At 28.9% G+C, this 14,641-nt stretch overlaps 1 protein-coding gene across 1 annotated transcript in view; it reads left to right on the plus strand.

Annotated features, from left to right (window-relative positions):
* Positions 1-396: 396 nt before the first annotated feature.
* LOC148283452 (kin of IRRE-like protein 2) overlaps positions 397-14,641 on the plus strand; it is a gene marked incomplete at its 3' end in the record, with an annotated part of 92,514 nt that continues 78,269 nt past the window's right edge. The window contains exon 1 of the mRNA XM_088243858.1: positions 397-654. The remainder of the gene's footprint in view (positions 655-14,641) is intronic.

Consider the following 14,641-nt stretch of genomic DNA (forward strand, 5'->3'; position numbering starts at 1 on the left):
TTATTTTTTCTGTACGTTTTCAAGAAACTTTGCAGTACAATTTAATGCTCCAATTTTTACCCCGCGCAAGAAAACATTTTTTGTATTCAATTTCCCGTAGAGCTGAAGTTCCTCATTGTGTGATTCTAAAAGAACGGCGTTTTAAAATTGCAAAATCCTACGATTTTCGCACTTTTCATCGGACTGTACAACTTTAAGAAAAGATACCTCAGAAAATTATTTTGATATCTCCAGTATACCGGCATTTTGAATAGCATGCTAATGAAATTAGTAATAGCATTAATTAATTTCCTCGTCCGCCGTTTTCTTTCCTTTATTCGAAAATTGTTCTTGTACACTAGCGCCGCCCGCGACGAGGCGAAGAACTAAATAAAATACCCGACTACGTCACACGTCAGTGTCACCGTGAATTTCGTGGGGTTGGTCGTTTCTCTCGACTCAGTTCGTTGCCGGGAGGGTATCGAATAACGAAATATTGTTTTAAAACAAAATTACCGAACGAATTATTAAAATTATACATGAATTATATGAAGCAGTAGCGTAGTGTTTTATTTAATGTGCGTGAAAGACAAAATTAATAAGTGACTGAAAAATAAATTATTGTGGTAATTATACTGGTTGTTATTTTGAAGTTTTATTAACAGCAATAATCAGGTAAGTAACATAATTAATATTTAACAATTTATTTGGCAATAGAGAGGAAAAACATTTTTGAGACGGGAACATGTAAGTCCAGGCATTTACAGGGCTTATGGCCTGTCATTTATTTTTTGATTTTTTATATAAAATAAATTAAACAGCTTTGTTTTTAACCACTTTTTTTCTCCACCGACCGGTTTCCAAGCTAAACAAGATTCTTTGTCAAGGTTTACTTACTAATGAATTCTTTTTATTTCCGAGAAAGAAGCTTGTTTAGCTTTTAAACCAGTCGGTGAAAAAAATAAATAATTAGTAATTAAAAACAAAGTTGTTTTAATTTATTTTCGGGTTGTAGTCCCGTGGCTAGTGTTGCGGACTCACAGATCAGAGGTCCGAGGCTCTAACACAACTCTACCCCAACTTGATTTCCATTTTCTAATTGTGAGTTATTTACAACTCGTTGAAAACGGTCACCAAAATTGAAATATTTGGGTATATTATAAGAACGATAATATTTATTTTTATTAAAAAAAAAAATTAACAATCACAAATTTAAAATTTAATTCTTTTAATTTATATTTATATAAATATACATATTGCAAAAAAAACGTATCCCTAACTATATGGGGCCAAGGGCCCTGTGTTCAGTTGGGATACAACATAATGGAAAGTGGAAGCATGCAGATTATTAAGAATCATCATCATCATTACCTTTATGAACCTAATGGTGCATAGGGCACTGCATTGGTACAGAAATTGCAGCGTATCTTGATAATTTTTGTTAATCTTACGCGTCAGATACCAGTCTAGGGACTATGAAATATTCTAGTGTCAAAACACCTGTGAGTGGTTTTATCGGTTGGTTTAAGCGGTCACTTCACACACTGTTCAAAATTCACCACCATGCCTTTGTTTGAACATCCACATTTCCGCAACTCTCCCACCCGTTGACCAACGTGAATTGAAATAGTGGAAAACTTTATTGATGTGGGTGAGATTCACCGAGTTTGTTTCACATTTAAAGATGAAATGCGGTGTTGGAAAAATTTTATGAATCGGTATTTGAACATTGTTTTTCTGCCACTCTCTCGCAATTTTTTCCTAGATACTGCATCTCGGACTGTACGGCTATATAAAATCGACAAATCAACTCAATCAATTTCGCTGTCCCGTTTTTCGCACCTTAAAACTGAACCGATTTTATTGTTTTTTTTTTATAAATAGCATTATAATAAAATTTTCTGTGACGGTAATTACCTTTTATTTATTATATATTTTTTATTTTATTTTTTATAGTTAACAAACAATAATCAATACGTATATCATTGGTATAATATTCACAATTTGTTATGCTTAGAAATATTGTTGTTCATCAATTATATCGTCGAGGTCGTAGAACAGCGACGTGTGTGATTTTCTTTAACTTTACGTGAGAGCGGTTAAAAAAAAAATTGACACTTTATTTTAAAACTTGATAAGAACAAAAGTGATACTTGGTTAAAAAATTTTTTTTTACCCAAAAAAATAGGGTTTCTTTAACTTTTTTCATAGTAAATAGATAAAAAAGTCAATGTCGCATTTTTGGTACATTTTCGCACACGATACCGACGATATTTGAACACAACATGCACAATTTTTTTAAAATTTACTAGCTTAACGAAATTTTTAAATTTATTTATTAGTGCATACACGGCACAAATGCCTTTTATAAACATAAACATAAATACATATAACAAAACAGTGTTCTATTACAAAATTATGAAATAATATAATAACAATATATCTATACATATTACACAGTTGTTTTTTACATTGTTCTATATAATAACTTTGGGATTTAAATACTTAACATACTTAGGTAAACAAAAATTATTATTTTTATTTCTATAAAAATAAAAATAAAGAAAACACAGTATATTTGAAATAGCAAAAATCATAAATCATTGATTTGTTGAGATTGTTGCAATGTACATTGAATGCCCTAGGAATAATACTAACTGTCTCCTGATAAGAGCACAGGGGTTCTCAACCGTTTTTAAAATAAAATATATATCTATATATAGGATATCTATCATACAGGAATACAATTATTTAAAAATAGTGTATCGAAAACTTTTGAATAAAACTCCCGTTGGTCCCTTTTTCTCTTATATCACTCAAATTACATACATTAATATTATTATTATTATAAATCAAATTTCTCTATTGAAATTTGTATTACTACTAAAATCGCTTTAATAAAATTTTATCGACTTCTCTTGGTATAAAATCTTCTCCTTATATTGCTTTTTAAAATTTTAAAGATTACTTGCTATACTTGTTATTCCTTCTTTATTTTTTCTTTTTTCTCTGCTGCATTGGCATGTTTTTAAACTTTTAAACTACTTTTAATTACTTATATTATATATGTAAATAAAATCAATATATTGCTGCTCTTACTATAATGGGTCATTAATTTTGAAGATGTTTTTTAAATTGACCTAAATTTATTGTCTTATATTTCACTTAAAGATTCTTCTCATCATTTCTTTGAATCCCTTAAAATAAATATGTTTATATTTTTTTTTCCTTTTTTAAAAAAAAAAATGTTATTACTATTTTATTTTACTTTGACATCTGAGCATGTTTTACATTCTTTATTTCAATTCTTAATTTTTAATTACTCTTACAAATTTTCTAAATTTTAAATATTATTTCCATTTGTAAATACTCACTACAAACTACAAACTTTACAATATCTTTTTTTCACTTAAATTTTAATTTTTAAACAACTTTCATTTATGTTTTTCTTTTTCCTTCTCTTTTTTATACTTTCATAATTAACCTTACATATAATTGCTTTATAATATGGAAACTTCACTGGTCCATTAGAATTAGGTCTAATTGTGTAAAATATTAAACTTTGTAACTGTACTGTATGTTTCCTAAATAAAAGAAAATAAAATAAAAATAAAAAGAAACAAAATAATAAACCCCTTAAAAAAATAAATATTAAAAATTATAATACACAAAATAAATTAAAATTTTAAATACTATAAAAAAACAAATATATAGTCATACGTTTATAAATATATTTGTCGTGTATTTATTTATACATTTCTTGTTATCTTTTTACAAATTAAAATTTATACTTAAACAGTAGTCAGAATCCCTAAGTATTTCTTTAGCAAGTTTAAACTTCATTTGGCTAATGTGGAAAATGTCAATACAACTGATCTGGTTCCCTAGACTGTGCAATCTTGAAATAGGTGAATTAATTGTATAATTAGTAGCAGCAATATCTATATGAAATGGGACATAATGTCTAGTAGTCCCAACAGGTATTCGGAATTGAATCATATTCAATTCAATTCAATTCAATTAAATTAATTTATTTTAAATGTAACAAAAATATATTCAATACGTACATATTATAAAAAAGAAAAAAAAAATACATGAAAGAGACTCATGTCAAAGTAGTAGGAGAATCCTGCAAGTCCCCCTTTCTTCTCTACATCCGTAGCCACGCCCACTCTACCCTCACTGTGAAAATTTTATATATGTTATTGTTAGTTTGTAATTAACAAGTCAAATTATAAAATTATAAGTGGTACATGAAAACGATGTGATTTCATTTTTAAATTTATTTCAACAGAGAGGGAAAAATTTTTGAAAAGGGAATATGGAAGTCTAGGCATTTACAGGGCTTATGACCTGTCATTGGCTGGTTTAAGTGGCCACTTTACACACTGTGTAACATTCACCATTCTGCCTATGTTTGAACATCCACATTTCCTCAACTCTTCCATCTGTTGACTTTTGTGAAGTAAAAGAGCTGAAACCTTTATCACGTGGGTGAGATTCATCCGGCTGAACCAAATCACCTACTAGGCAACGCCTGAAAACAATTTTTCAATTTTTATACTTCTTCTTTTACCAGGTAGTAATTCAACAATGTTTGATTATGTCCAAATGCTTGCAGACTGGCTGGATTTCCTCCCTAGGGAGTTGTTCATATTTAAATTTATCATAAGTCATAAGCCATAAGCCATAAGCCCTGTAAATGCCTAGACTTCCATATTCCCTTCTCAAAAATTTTTCCCTCTCTGTTGAAATAAATTTAAATATGAACAACTCCCTAGGGAGGAAATCCAGCCAGTCTGCAAGCATTTGGACATAATCAAACATTGTTGATTTTATTTTAATATATTAAATGGTTAAGTTTTTGTTGTGCAACTGGCTTCTCTATATTTGACTTTTCGCTACGCGTTATTAATTTAAAATTTGATCAGCGACACCATATTAGAATCGCAAGAAACATTGTCCGATTATAAATATGTATTATAAAATCTCGGATTCACTTGAAATACGCACCGACTCGACTCGTCTTCATTCAAAATAGCGATGTTCTCGCACGCAGGGCTCCCAAATAAGATGTTCGACCGAAATTATTTTATTTACATATTTCAGTCCAATAATTACCCCACTATGCGCATTCGTGAGGTCGCAGCGTAATGTTGCTTGATGGGAAAAAATAATCAAAACACAAATGTAAGGTAAAAAAAGCAATCTGTTAATTTCCCTAAAATTTTATTGCCCACGCAGAAATATTGATTGACACAACAGAGTTGATAAGTAAAGGGTCATTTAATAAGAGTAATTGAATTAATGAACTTAAAATATAGAACGAATTTTATTTTACATTAAACGGATATTTTTTATACCATGTTAAATCCAGCTGTACGCGAACTGTCATTGATTTATACCAGCTGAAAATCGTGAAGAAAAAAAACCTAATTTCATTTAAAAAAAACAGTCAAAAAATTATTAAACAGCAAGTGAAACTTAAGTGTATAAATATATCTTATTCTTTAATTATTATTAAACTATGTACTTACTTATAAATTAAAAAAAAAAAAAAAGTAATGTAACCCGCAGACAAGCTTCGGCTTTGCGGGAACAAAAATACAATTTTGTATGTTATTTACTTGTTAAAATGAATAAAACTTAATAAAAAAAATAATAATATTTGAGGTTTTGAAGATAATGTCGGTCAAATGTCCATCACAGAGTTGTTTAATCCGAGATCCAATTTTCATTAATTCTCTCATTAGATGAGCAAAGTAAGGTAAAAAATTTACTACCCTGGCAACACTAACGAAATTTCCATTTTGTTTCTTCGACAATCTGACAGATAAAAAAAAATTCAATTTTTAAGTAAAGCATTTGTTATATACACATTCATTTGCTAATTACACATGAAATGTGATTGCATCCTGTTTCTTTAAGATCCTAGCAGTGTTTCTAAACTTTAAAAGGACACAACACGGCATAGTTGAATTTAAATCAGGAGTTGCGTACTGAGCGACGTCTACAAAGAAACTAATAGGTCAACACGTAAACCTACTCATTTATGAGTAGTTAAGTCGCCTTCTGTTTGATGTGCGTATGCGGTTTCTGGACTATTCTTAATTCTATGCATTTATAATATATATATATATAGTTGGATAGTAAAAATAATATATAGCGCTATTTTTTGAAAATTACCTCAAGGGCGCTGTTCAATAAATAAATATCTTACAACATCTTGCAGCTACAGAACGCATGGACTATCGCATCGCTATCTTCATCTGTATTTATCGAGATGGTATACTTACTATCTGTATTTTACCTCGGTATGTTCTACCTACTTGTCATATCGACATTATATGATCGAAACAAGCCAATGAATGACCGCAAACAATTAGTCCGCGTTCCTTACGTCATTAATATTTCAAATAGTTCTCATTTATATTTTGAATAGGCTTCTGTGATAGAAAGTGCCCACTTCAAAGCAATTATATACTCCAATAAATCCCAATTCAAGAATAAAAGCTCATTTGAACATGATTTTTAAAAGACTTTTGACAATTGCCAAGAAAATATGCTTAACGATCGTCTGTATTTATCTACCGAGCGACTACAAAGCCGGCTCCTTTAACGTCTCGATACGTACACTCCGGAAAATAGTAAATCAGACGGAAAAAAATATAAAAACTCAATTATTTTTTACATTTGTAACATTTTACGGCTAGATGCTCATGTACGTTAAACGGGCAGCATCTAGCTAGTCTAGCCACTGCATCTAGCCACTCGTTTCCGAACCTGACAGTTGTGTCAGAATTTAATTCGACTTCAAAATAGACTTATTTCTCTCTGATATTTTTAATAGACTTTTAAGAAAAAAAGTGCCTACCTCAAAACTATTATAAATTTGAATAAATCATAATTAAAAGAAAAATTGCTTGGTGGAACAAAATTTTTGACACTGTTAATGCGTAGATAAACGTGTCGAGGGGTTTTAGACCCGTCGCACGGAAGAGTACGTCCATACAAAGCACTGGCCAAAAGTCTGAGGTACGAATTTCACTAAAATAAATTATTAGTGAGCTTTTACAATGCTTAAATAAGTGTTACGTCATACGGCAGCTATTTTGTAAATATTTCGACACGCATATTACTGCCCAAGCAGTTGAAAACCAGTCATTGTCGAGTCCGCACTTATTTGTTCTCAGCGTTTGCGTTATCGGCGATTTTGATTTGGTGATTTAAGTTAGTTTGGCGTAGTGTTTATAAGTCGTACTCATGGATGTAGAAAAAGAAGGTTTGTTTTATAACAACATAATTATTTTATTTGTTTTAAGTAATTACATCTTTTTATAAGTTGTTAAGACAGCATAAAAAACATTATTTTTTACTAAAAAAAAGCAAATAATCGAGTTTAAGTTTATGTGTCGGGCCTGGTCGGACATTTTTCTTTTAACTACTTGAAAGTTCAAATGTTTCTCATAGTATTTATATAAAAAAACTTGTAATATGTTTGCGACTTTGGAAAAAAATAAACATTTAAAAAAAGTTGTTTTGAACACTAAAAAACAGTTTCAATAAAAAGTTAATGTTTTTTTACAGGATCTTTAAGAAGGGTTAAGAAAATGACTATAAAAAAACTATATGAGTTGATGCAAAACTGCTCAAATAAGAATTTAGAAGAAAATTTTTCATTTTATGTAGAATTTTTTTTTTTTTGTAACTGGATGCCCAGATAACAAATGTTTTTCACTAAGACGTTTTTTACAACATTTTAAGTCTGAATTTAGGCATAAATGGATAGCTGTTAGCCGAAATAAAAATCGCTTTCTGAAGTTTAACGAAATTTTAACGATATTCCATTGCAGTTCAAAAACCGTTTGGATGCTTATTCAACGAAAGAATATTGCAGACAAAAATCAGTACACGGGATGTAACGATATTCCATTTCTGTCAAGCAGTTCAAAAACCGTTTGGATGCTTATTTAACGAAAGAATATTGCAGACAAAAATCAGTACACGGGATGTAACGATATTCCATTTCTGTCAAGCAGTTCAAAAACCGTTTGGATGCTTATTTAACGAAAGAATATTGCAGACAAAAATCAGTACACGGGATGTAACGATATTCCATTTCTGTCAAGCAGTTCAAAAACCGTGTGGATGCTTATTTAAGGAAAGAATATTGCAGACAAAAATCAGTACACGGGATGTAACGATATTCAATTTCTGTCAAGCAGTTCAAAAACCGTTTGGATGCTTATTTAACGAAAGAATATTGCAGACAAAAATCAGTACACGGGATGTAGGCGCGCCAGCAAAGGTCGCGTGCCTATAATATTTTTTATTGTGATTAGTAATTTACTAAATTAAAATAATTTGTGGCAACACTGCTTGGTTAACACATGATAACATATGGAACTAATAATATAATTCGTGTGTTATATATATAGGCCACTAGTGCAGTGGTACCTACGTGCGTAACATAAATATACTTTTTATATAGAACACGCTCACAATAATAGATCGACAAATGTTAGGCATATTTCACACTCGCGAAAATTTCATAGAACATTATTTATAGTACCGTCGGCCTCAAATGGCCGATAATTAATATTAAAATTTCGGCAAAAACATACAGTAGAAATGTCATATTTACAACAAAAAAAAATTCACAAGAAAATGAAAAACATGTTATCAAAAAAAAGGATCTATTTATTTATTAATTTTTTTTCTTACAAACTATAATTAATAATAAAAATAATGTGACCTCACTCGTGCCGAGGACACTTAACAATATACTTTAAAAAAAATACATTTTTACGTTTGAGAATAAACTAAGAAGACTAACTTAATAAACAGAGATAATTAACTTTAATATAATTAAATCGGGTTGTGGTCCCGTGGCTAGTGTTGCGGACTTACGGATCAGAGGTCCGAGGTTCGAACCCCACTCTACCCCAACTTGATTTCCATTTTTCCAACAGTGAGTTATTTACATCTCGTTGAAAATGGGCATCAAAATAAAAATATTTGGGTAAATTACAAGAACGCTAATATTTTTTTTTTTTATAAATAAAACATAAAAAATTGAAAACAAAATGTTTAGAAAATTTTAAACACTACGTACATTTTGTACTATTTTTTTTTTGTGTTATTAAATATTTGTATATACCGACTTTTCTATGTCTACCTAGACGTACCCGTCTCTTCGTCAAGACACCAATTAAACCAACATGCAAAACCCACTATACACCTTTACCATAGTTTTTGCACAAAAATATAAAATCAACATGCCACGCATTTTAATAAGTAACCCTTACATTTACTGATTAGGTAATGAAAATATTTTACGTTGTGGGAGAAATAGTTAAAAAAGAGAGGGAAAGGGTGAAAAGAGGGGCGTGAGTTTAATAGGTATACAACAATACAATATCAAATAAATAAAACTGGGGACTGACTTTGGATAGTCCTAGCTCATATTAAATACAATTAGAAAAAGAAAACTAACAATGATTAGAAAAAAAACCATTAGAAACTCTTAAAATCTTAATAATAATGCTTCACAAAAATCGCACTTTTCCCTTTTTCCAGTTTAAGCTTTTAGATACGAGTATAAGACAAATTTATTGTTTTCAATGGTTAAAATATATATTTAAGAACCAAAATGTATTTACAAGTAATTCAAATAGATCAAGTCAAAGAAGGAATCGTGTGTTAGAAATAGCACATTGTAAAACGAGGCTCGCACAGAGACATACATATTTTATAGGCCCAAAATTTTTTGATTCTTTTTTTACTGATAATATTTCATTGATCACAAACTTTCAAAATTTTCCTTTTTTTAAAAAACACGCACTATCCTGGATTCAAACTAAAGTTGCCCTTTAATAATAAGGAATATTTTTGTGTTTTTTTAAAAATATTTTTTATTTCCTTTTTTAATTACCATAAAATAAAAAAGTACCTTATAATCTTTCTCGGAATATTTTCTTTTCTCTCTCTTAAATTATATTTTATTTTATTTTATTTGGATATATTACACTAAAATATTAAACCTGTCTATTTATTATATGAGCAAAAATTCATAAACATTTCTTGTGTACCTATGGCCATGCCTATGTGGGATTTTTTAGTTTATTTATTGATATATACGCCAAATGGGTATTTTAAGAACATATTTATACATAGAAAATTATTATAAAAAAGAAAGACTCAATGGTATATGGTAGACTTTGTGGGAGTGGAAGCCGGAGAGAGGTGTTTATAATGGAATTTGATTCAGTGATCGTTTGAAAGAAGACAACTTGTTATCAAAGAAATTTTGTACTTATAGAACGGCTCTTCTTCTAAATTTCATTGGTAATAGTTCAAGGTTACTATTTGTTACTATTGTTAAGAATTGTTTTAAACTTCTTTATTAGTGTTTTTTTTCTTTTTTCGTTTCTTTTCTTGAATTAATTTATAAGTACAAAATATTTCTCTTCATCATTTTTTTACATCATTATATATTTTTATACATAAATATATACGATTTACCTAAGTATTAGTTTGAATTAATAATACATATATTTATATTTTTTTAATGTTATTCAAAATTGTTTTCTTGGTTTTTTTTTTTTTTGGTTCAAAGTATTTCTAATACCAAATTATCTTTTTTATCGATAATTCTATAACTGGTAATATTTTATTATTTTATATAGTTTGTCTTTTTTAGACTTTCTTAATTTGTTAATTAATAGTATTTTTTTAAATGCTCTGTATTACTTAAGCTTACATGTATGTATATTTAATTGTATTTGTAACTAATATGTAAAAGACACTAAGTGCCGTTTATTTCAATAAAATAATAATAAAATAAAAATCAAGACTGGTATGTTTGTTGGCAGACCTAAGAATTCTGGGCATAGGGGAATGAAAACCATAGTTAGTTCTATGGTTATCGGTTTACTATTTTTACTGTCAATATGTATTTCATTGCTATATAATTATCCTTAATTTTTTAAATACTCTGTTTTACTATGTATATTGTAAAAAAAAACAAAAAAAATTAAATAACTTAAAAAAAATTACATCTTCTAGTAAAACATATAATTTGAACGTATAAAGTCTGATAGGTCGTTGTCTGATACTGGATATGGTATTTCTTCACGATATGTACATATATACATATTTATTAAATTAAGGAATATTTTAAAAATCAACAATTTAAAAAAGCTTATTACTTAATTGTACAATCTTTGTTACAATATGGTATTGTAGGATGGGGTGGTGCATATGCCAATATATTGAACCCTCATAAAATAGTACAAAGATTAATTATAAAAGTAATTTTAAAGAAACCCTCAACATTTAATACGAAAAGTCTATATAACATATTTAAGGTTCATCAGTAGACACTCTTTATAAAATTAATTCCATTTTACAAATTTATAAAGAAGAAAAAACCAAAGAATTTGAGATGAAGTCACTCAGATACCAAAATAATATTAAAATTTCTAAATTCCACACAAGTCATGGTCAAAATAGCTTTGTCTTCAAAGGTGTACAAAATTATAATAATCTCCCCAGTGAACTAAAAACAATTAAAAATAATGTATCGATAAATAAATTTAAAGTAAATCTAAAGAAATTTTTTGAACACGTGTAAAAACTGCAATAAATGTTAATTAGTATGAATTTATGATTATTTTTTGTTTTTTTTCTTTATTTACTATGTGTTTTTTTTTCATATACTCGTATATTCAAAATATATAAACTCTTATAAACAAACAACTACAACAGTGTAAGTCACTTTCCAAGCACAAGAGTTAGTCTCTTTTTTTGGAGTGTTACAGTGGTTGCAGATTGTCTCAATTGTTCATATCATCTCTATGCAGATGATTTACAATTATATCTTCATTGCAGACCTGAAAACACCAGCGAAGCAATAGAATCGATGTCTAATACACTAAATTGCGTGTCAACATGGACAAAAGAGTATGGTTTGCTAATAAACCCGTCTAAAACACAAATTATGTTTGCAGGTAGTCAAAGATTGCTTAGTAAGCTAAACATACCTTCACTTAATCCTCTTATTGTCAATGGTACCAATATTCAATACAGGAAATCCGTAAAAAAATTAGGAGTACAAATGGATGAACATCTCTGCTGGCGAGCTCATACTAATGAATTAAGCCGCAAAATATATTTCAGTCTACACTCACTTAGAAGGTTGCAAAAATTCTTACCCATTAGTACTAAATGCACCCTTGTACAAGCATTACTACTACCCATTCTAGATTACGCTGATGTTTCCATGACTGATTTAAGCTGTGAGCAACTCGATAACAGAATACATGCATAAGGTACATTTTTGGTCTTAGGAAATATGACCACATTTCTGATTATCGTAGGCAACTGAAATGGCTCAAAATTAGACAGCGAAGAGACTATCACTCCCTCTCACTTCTGTTCAATGTACTTCAAAGTCCTAACACTCCTATATACCTGCGTGAAAAATTTCAACGCTTATCAGTTCATGGTTTACCTCTTCGTTCTCATTCTCAAGGCACTCTCTTAATACCCATACACAATTCCTCTTTCTTCTCTAACTCATATAGTGTCCATGCGGCTCGACTGTGGAATCATCTCCCATCCACCATCAAAAATGTTACTACATTATCTCTGTTTAAATCACGTCTGAAGAAACATCTCCTTTCTCTTCCTTAATCTCTCCTCCTTTCCTTTTTCCTCTTTCCTCTTTTTTCCTTTTTCCCATTGAGTAATAGTTTTGATTTAAGGTAATTTATAAACAAATACGTCTATTTCTATTTTTAAACATTTTTAACTTTTTATTATTTTTTTTTCTATTGAATATATTCTGTAACTTGAATTATAAAAATAAAACTTTTATTTTATTGGTTGGTTGGAAGAAATTGCCATTTGGCAATAAGCCCGCCAATGTACAAATAACATTATGTACAAAAAGTTAAATAAATAAATGAATAAATAACATTTACTAGATGTATAAAAATAGATATGTATAGAATTTTAACATGTACCTTTTCTTAAATCTATTAATAAAAAAATAAATAAAAAATGTTTACTGGACGTCTCGTTAGCCCTTAAATTATAAGACTTCTTGATTCCCCTTTCTGAAATGTTCTGAATCTCTTTTAATCTCAGTATAAACTAGCTCTTAGGCATAAACAGAAGAATATATTTTTATACGTGCATCTGGTTGCAAGTCGCGAGAGTGCGTAAACAAGGCGGCTATTTCGAGATTTTTTATTAAGTTCCTCTATACTAGCACTTGGAAACTGATTTTTTTATATATTTTTTTTTATTTAAATCTTAAAGTAGGGCGGGCACACATATCATACATATTGTTATGTGTGTTCTAATAATAACATTGCAAATATATTTAATTTATAAATTGTTTATCACATATGTCTTGACCATTATTTTAAATTTTGATATGTTTTTTTCTTCATAAATATTTTTTTCCATTTCGTAATACTTTTTAATTGCTTTAAATAAAATTGAATTTTGTGACTTTGCCTTTTTCCTAAATGGAAGTCTAATTTTGTTCTTTTCTCTAGTATTGTGATCGTGTTCATGCTGGTTCCGATCAATTTTTTTCCAAAATTCTGTTTTTTTTTATTGGAGTTTATAATTTTATGAACAAATATCATTGTATTGTAAAATATTCTTTGTTTATATGTTAATAATTTCATTTCATTTACCATCGACTTTACCCTCGTGTATCTGTTTTTTTTCAAAATGATTCTAAAGGCTTTATTTTGTAATACAGTTAGTTTATCTATGTTTTCTTTGTTTGATAAAAATAAAATGCTACTACAGTAGTCAACGTGTGGTTCAATAATTGCTTTGTAAATAGTTTTGCAAGAGTCCTTATCAATAAATCTTCTGATCCTTCCCAAAATTGATATTTTTTTTGCAATCTTATTTATTACCATCTTAGCGTTTTGGTGAAATGTAAGTTTTAAATCCAACATTACACCTAAATATTTAATTTCAGTGACTTCATTAAGTTTTTCATTTTCTATTACAATTGATGGTGTAATTTCTATTCTTTTGTTTCCTATATTCATATATTTAGTTTTGTTAACATTTAATTTTAATTAATTAATTTTTAGCCACAGTGATACACTATTAAGATCATGATTTAGTCTGTCCATAAATGTTTAATCATTTTCTCCCGATATATATATTAAGGCATCGTCTGCAAAGAGTCTTATTTTTGAATATTTTAATGTTTCGACAATATCATTTTTGGTAGCGAAATCAAAAACATTTCTACAAATTTATTGTGACGATCGGTTTCGCGAATATTTTCATTTATTAACAGCAAGTTGAGCCAAAAAAGTTTACATTTAAATTTGTTGCAACAGAGAGGGAAAACATTTTTGAGAAGGGAATATGGGAGTCAAGGCATTAAAAAAAAATAAATATATATATTTGTTTATTTTTCCATACATATATTATTTACATAGAAATATAATTACGAAAATATGATTTATTTGCAGTATGCATTTATTTGTAATTTTTTTAAAAAAAGAATGTGTCTATCTGCTCCTTCCATGCTAATTCAAGACCTCAAACCCACTTTAAACTGTACCAGTAATTTGATGTTTTGTAGTTCCTTGGTTAGAAGATTGAAGGATCTTGGACC

The sequence above is a fragment of the Micrasema longulum genome, unplaced genomic scaffold (genome assembly GCF_059751315.1).
Source record: "Micrasema longulum isolate JH-2025_06_02 unplaced genomic scaffold, ASM5975131v1 h1tg000237l, whole genome shotgun sequence".
In the NCBI taxonomy this organism is placed as follows: domain Eukaryota; kingdom Metazoa; phylum Arthropoda; class Insecta; order Trichoptera; family Brachycentridae; genus Micrasema; species Micrasema longulum.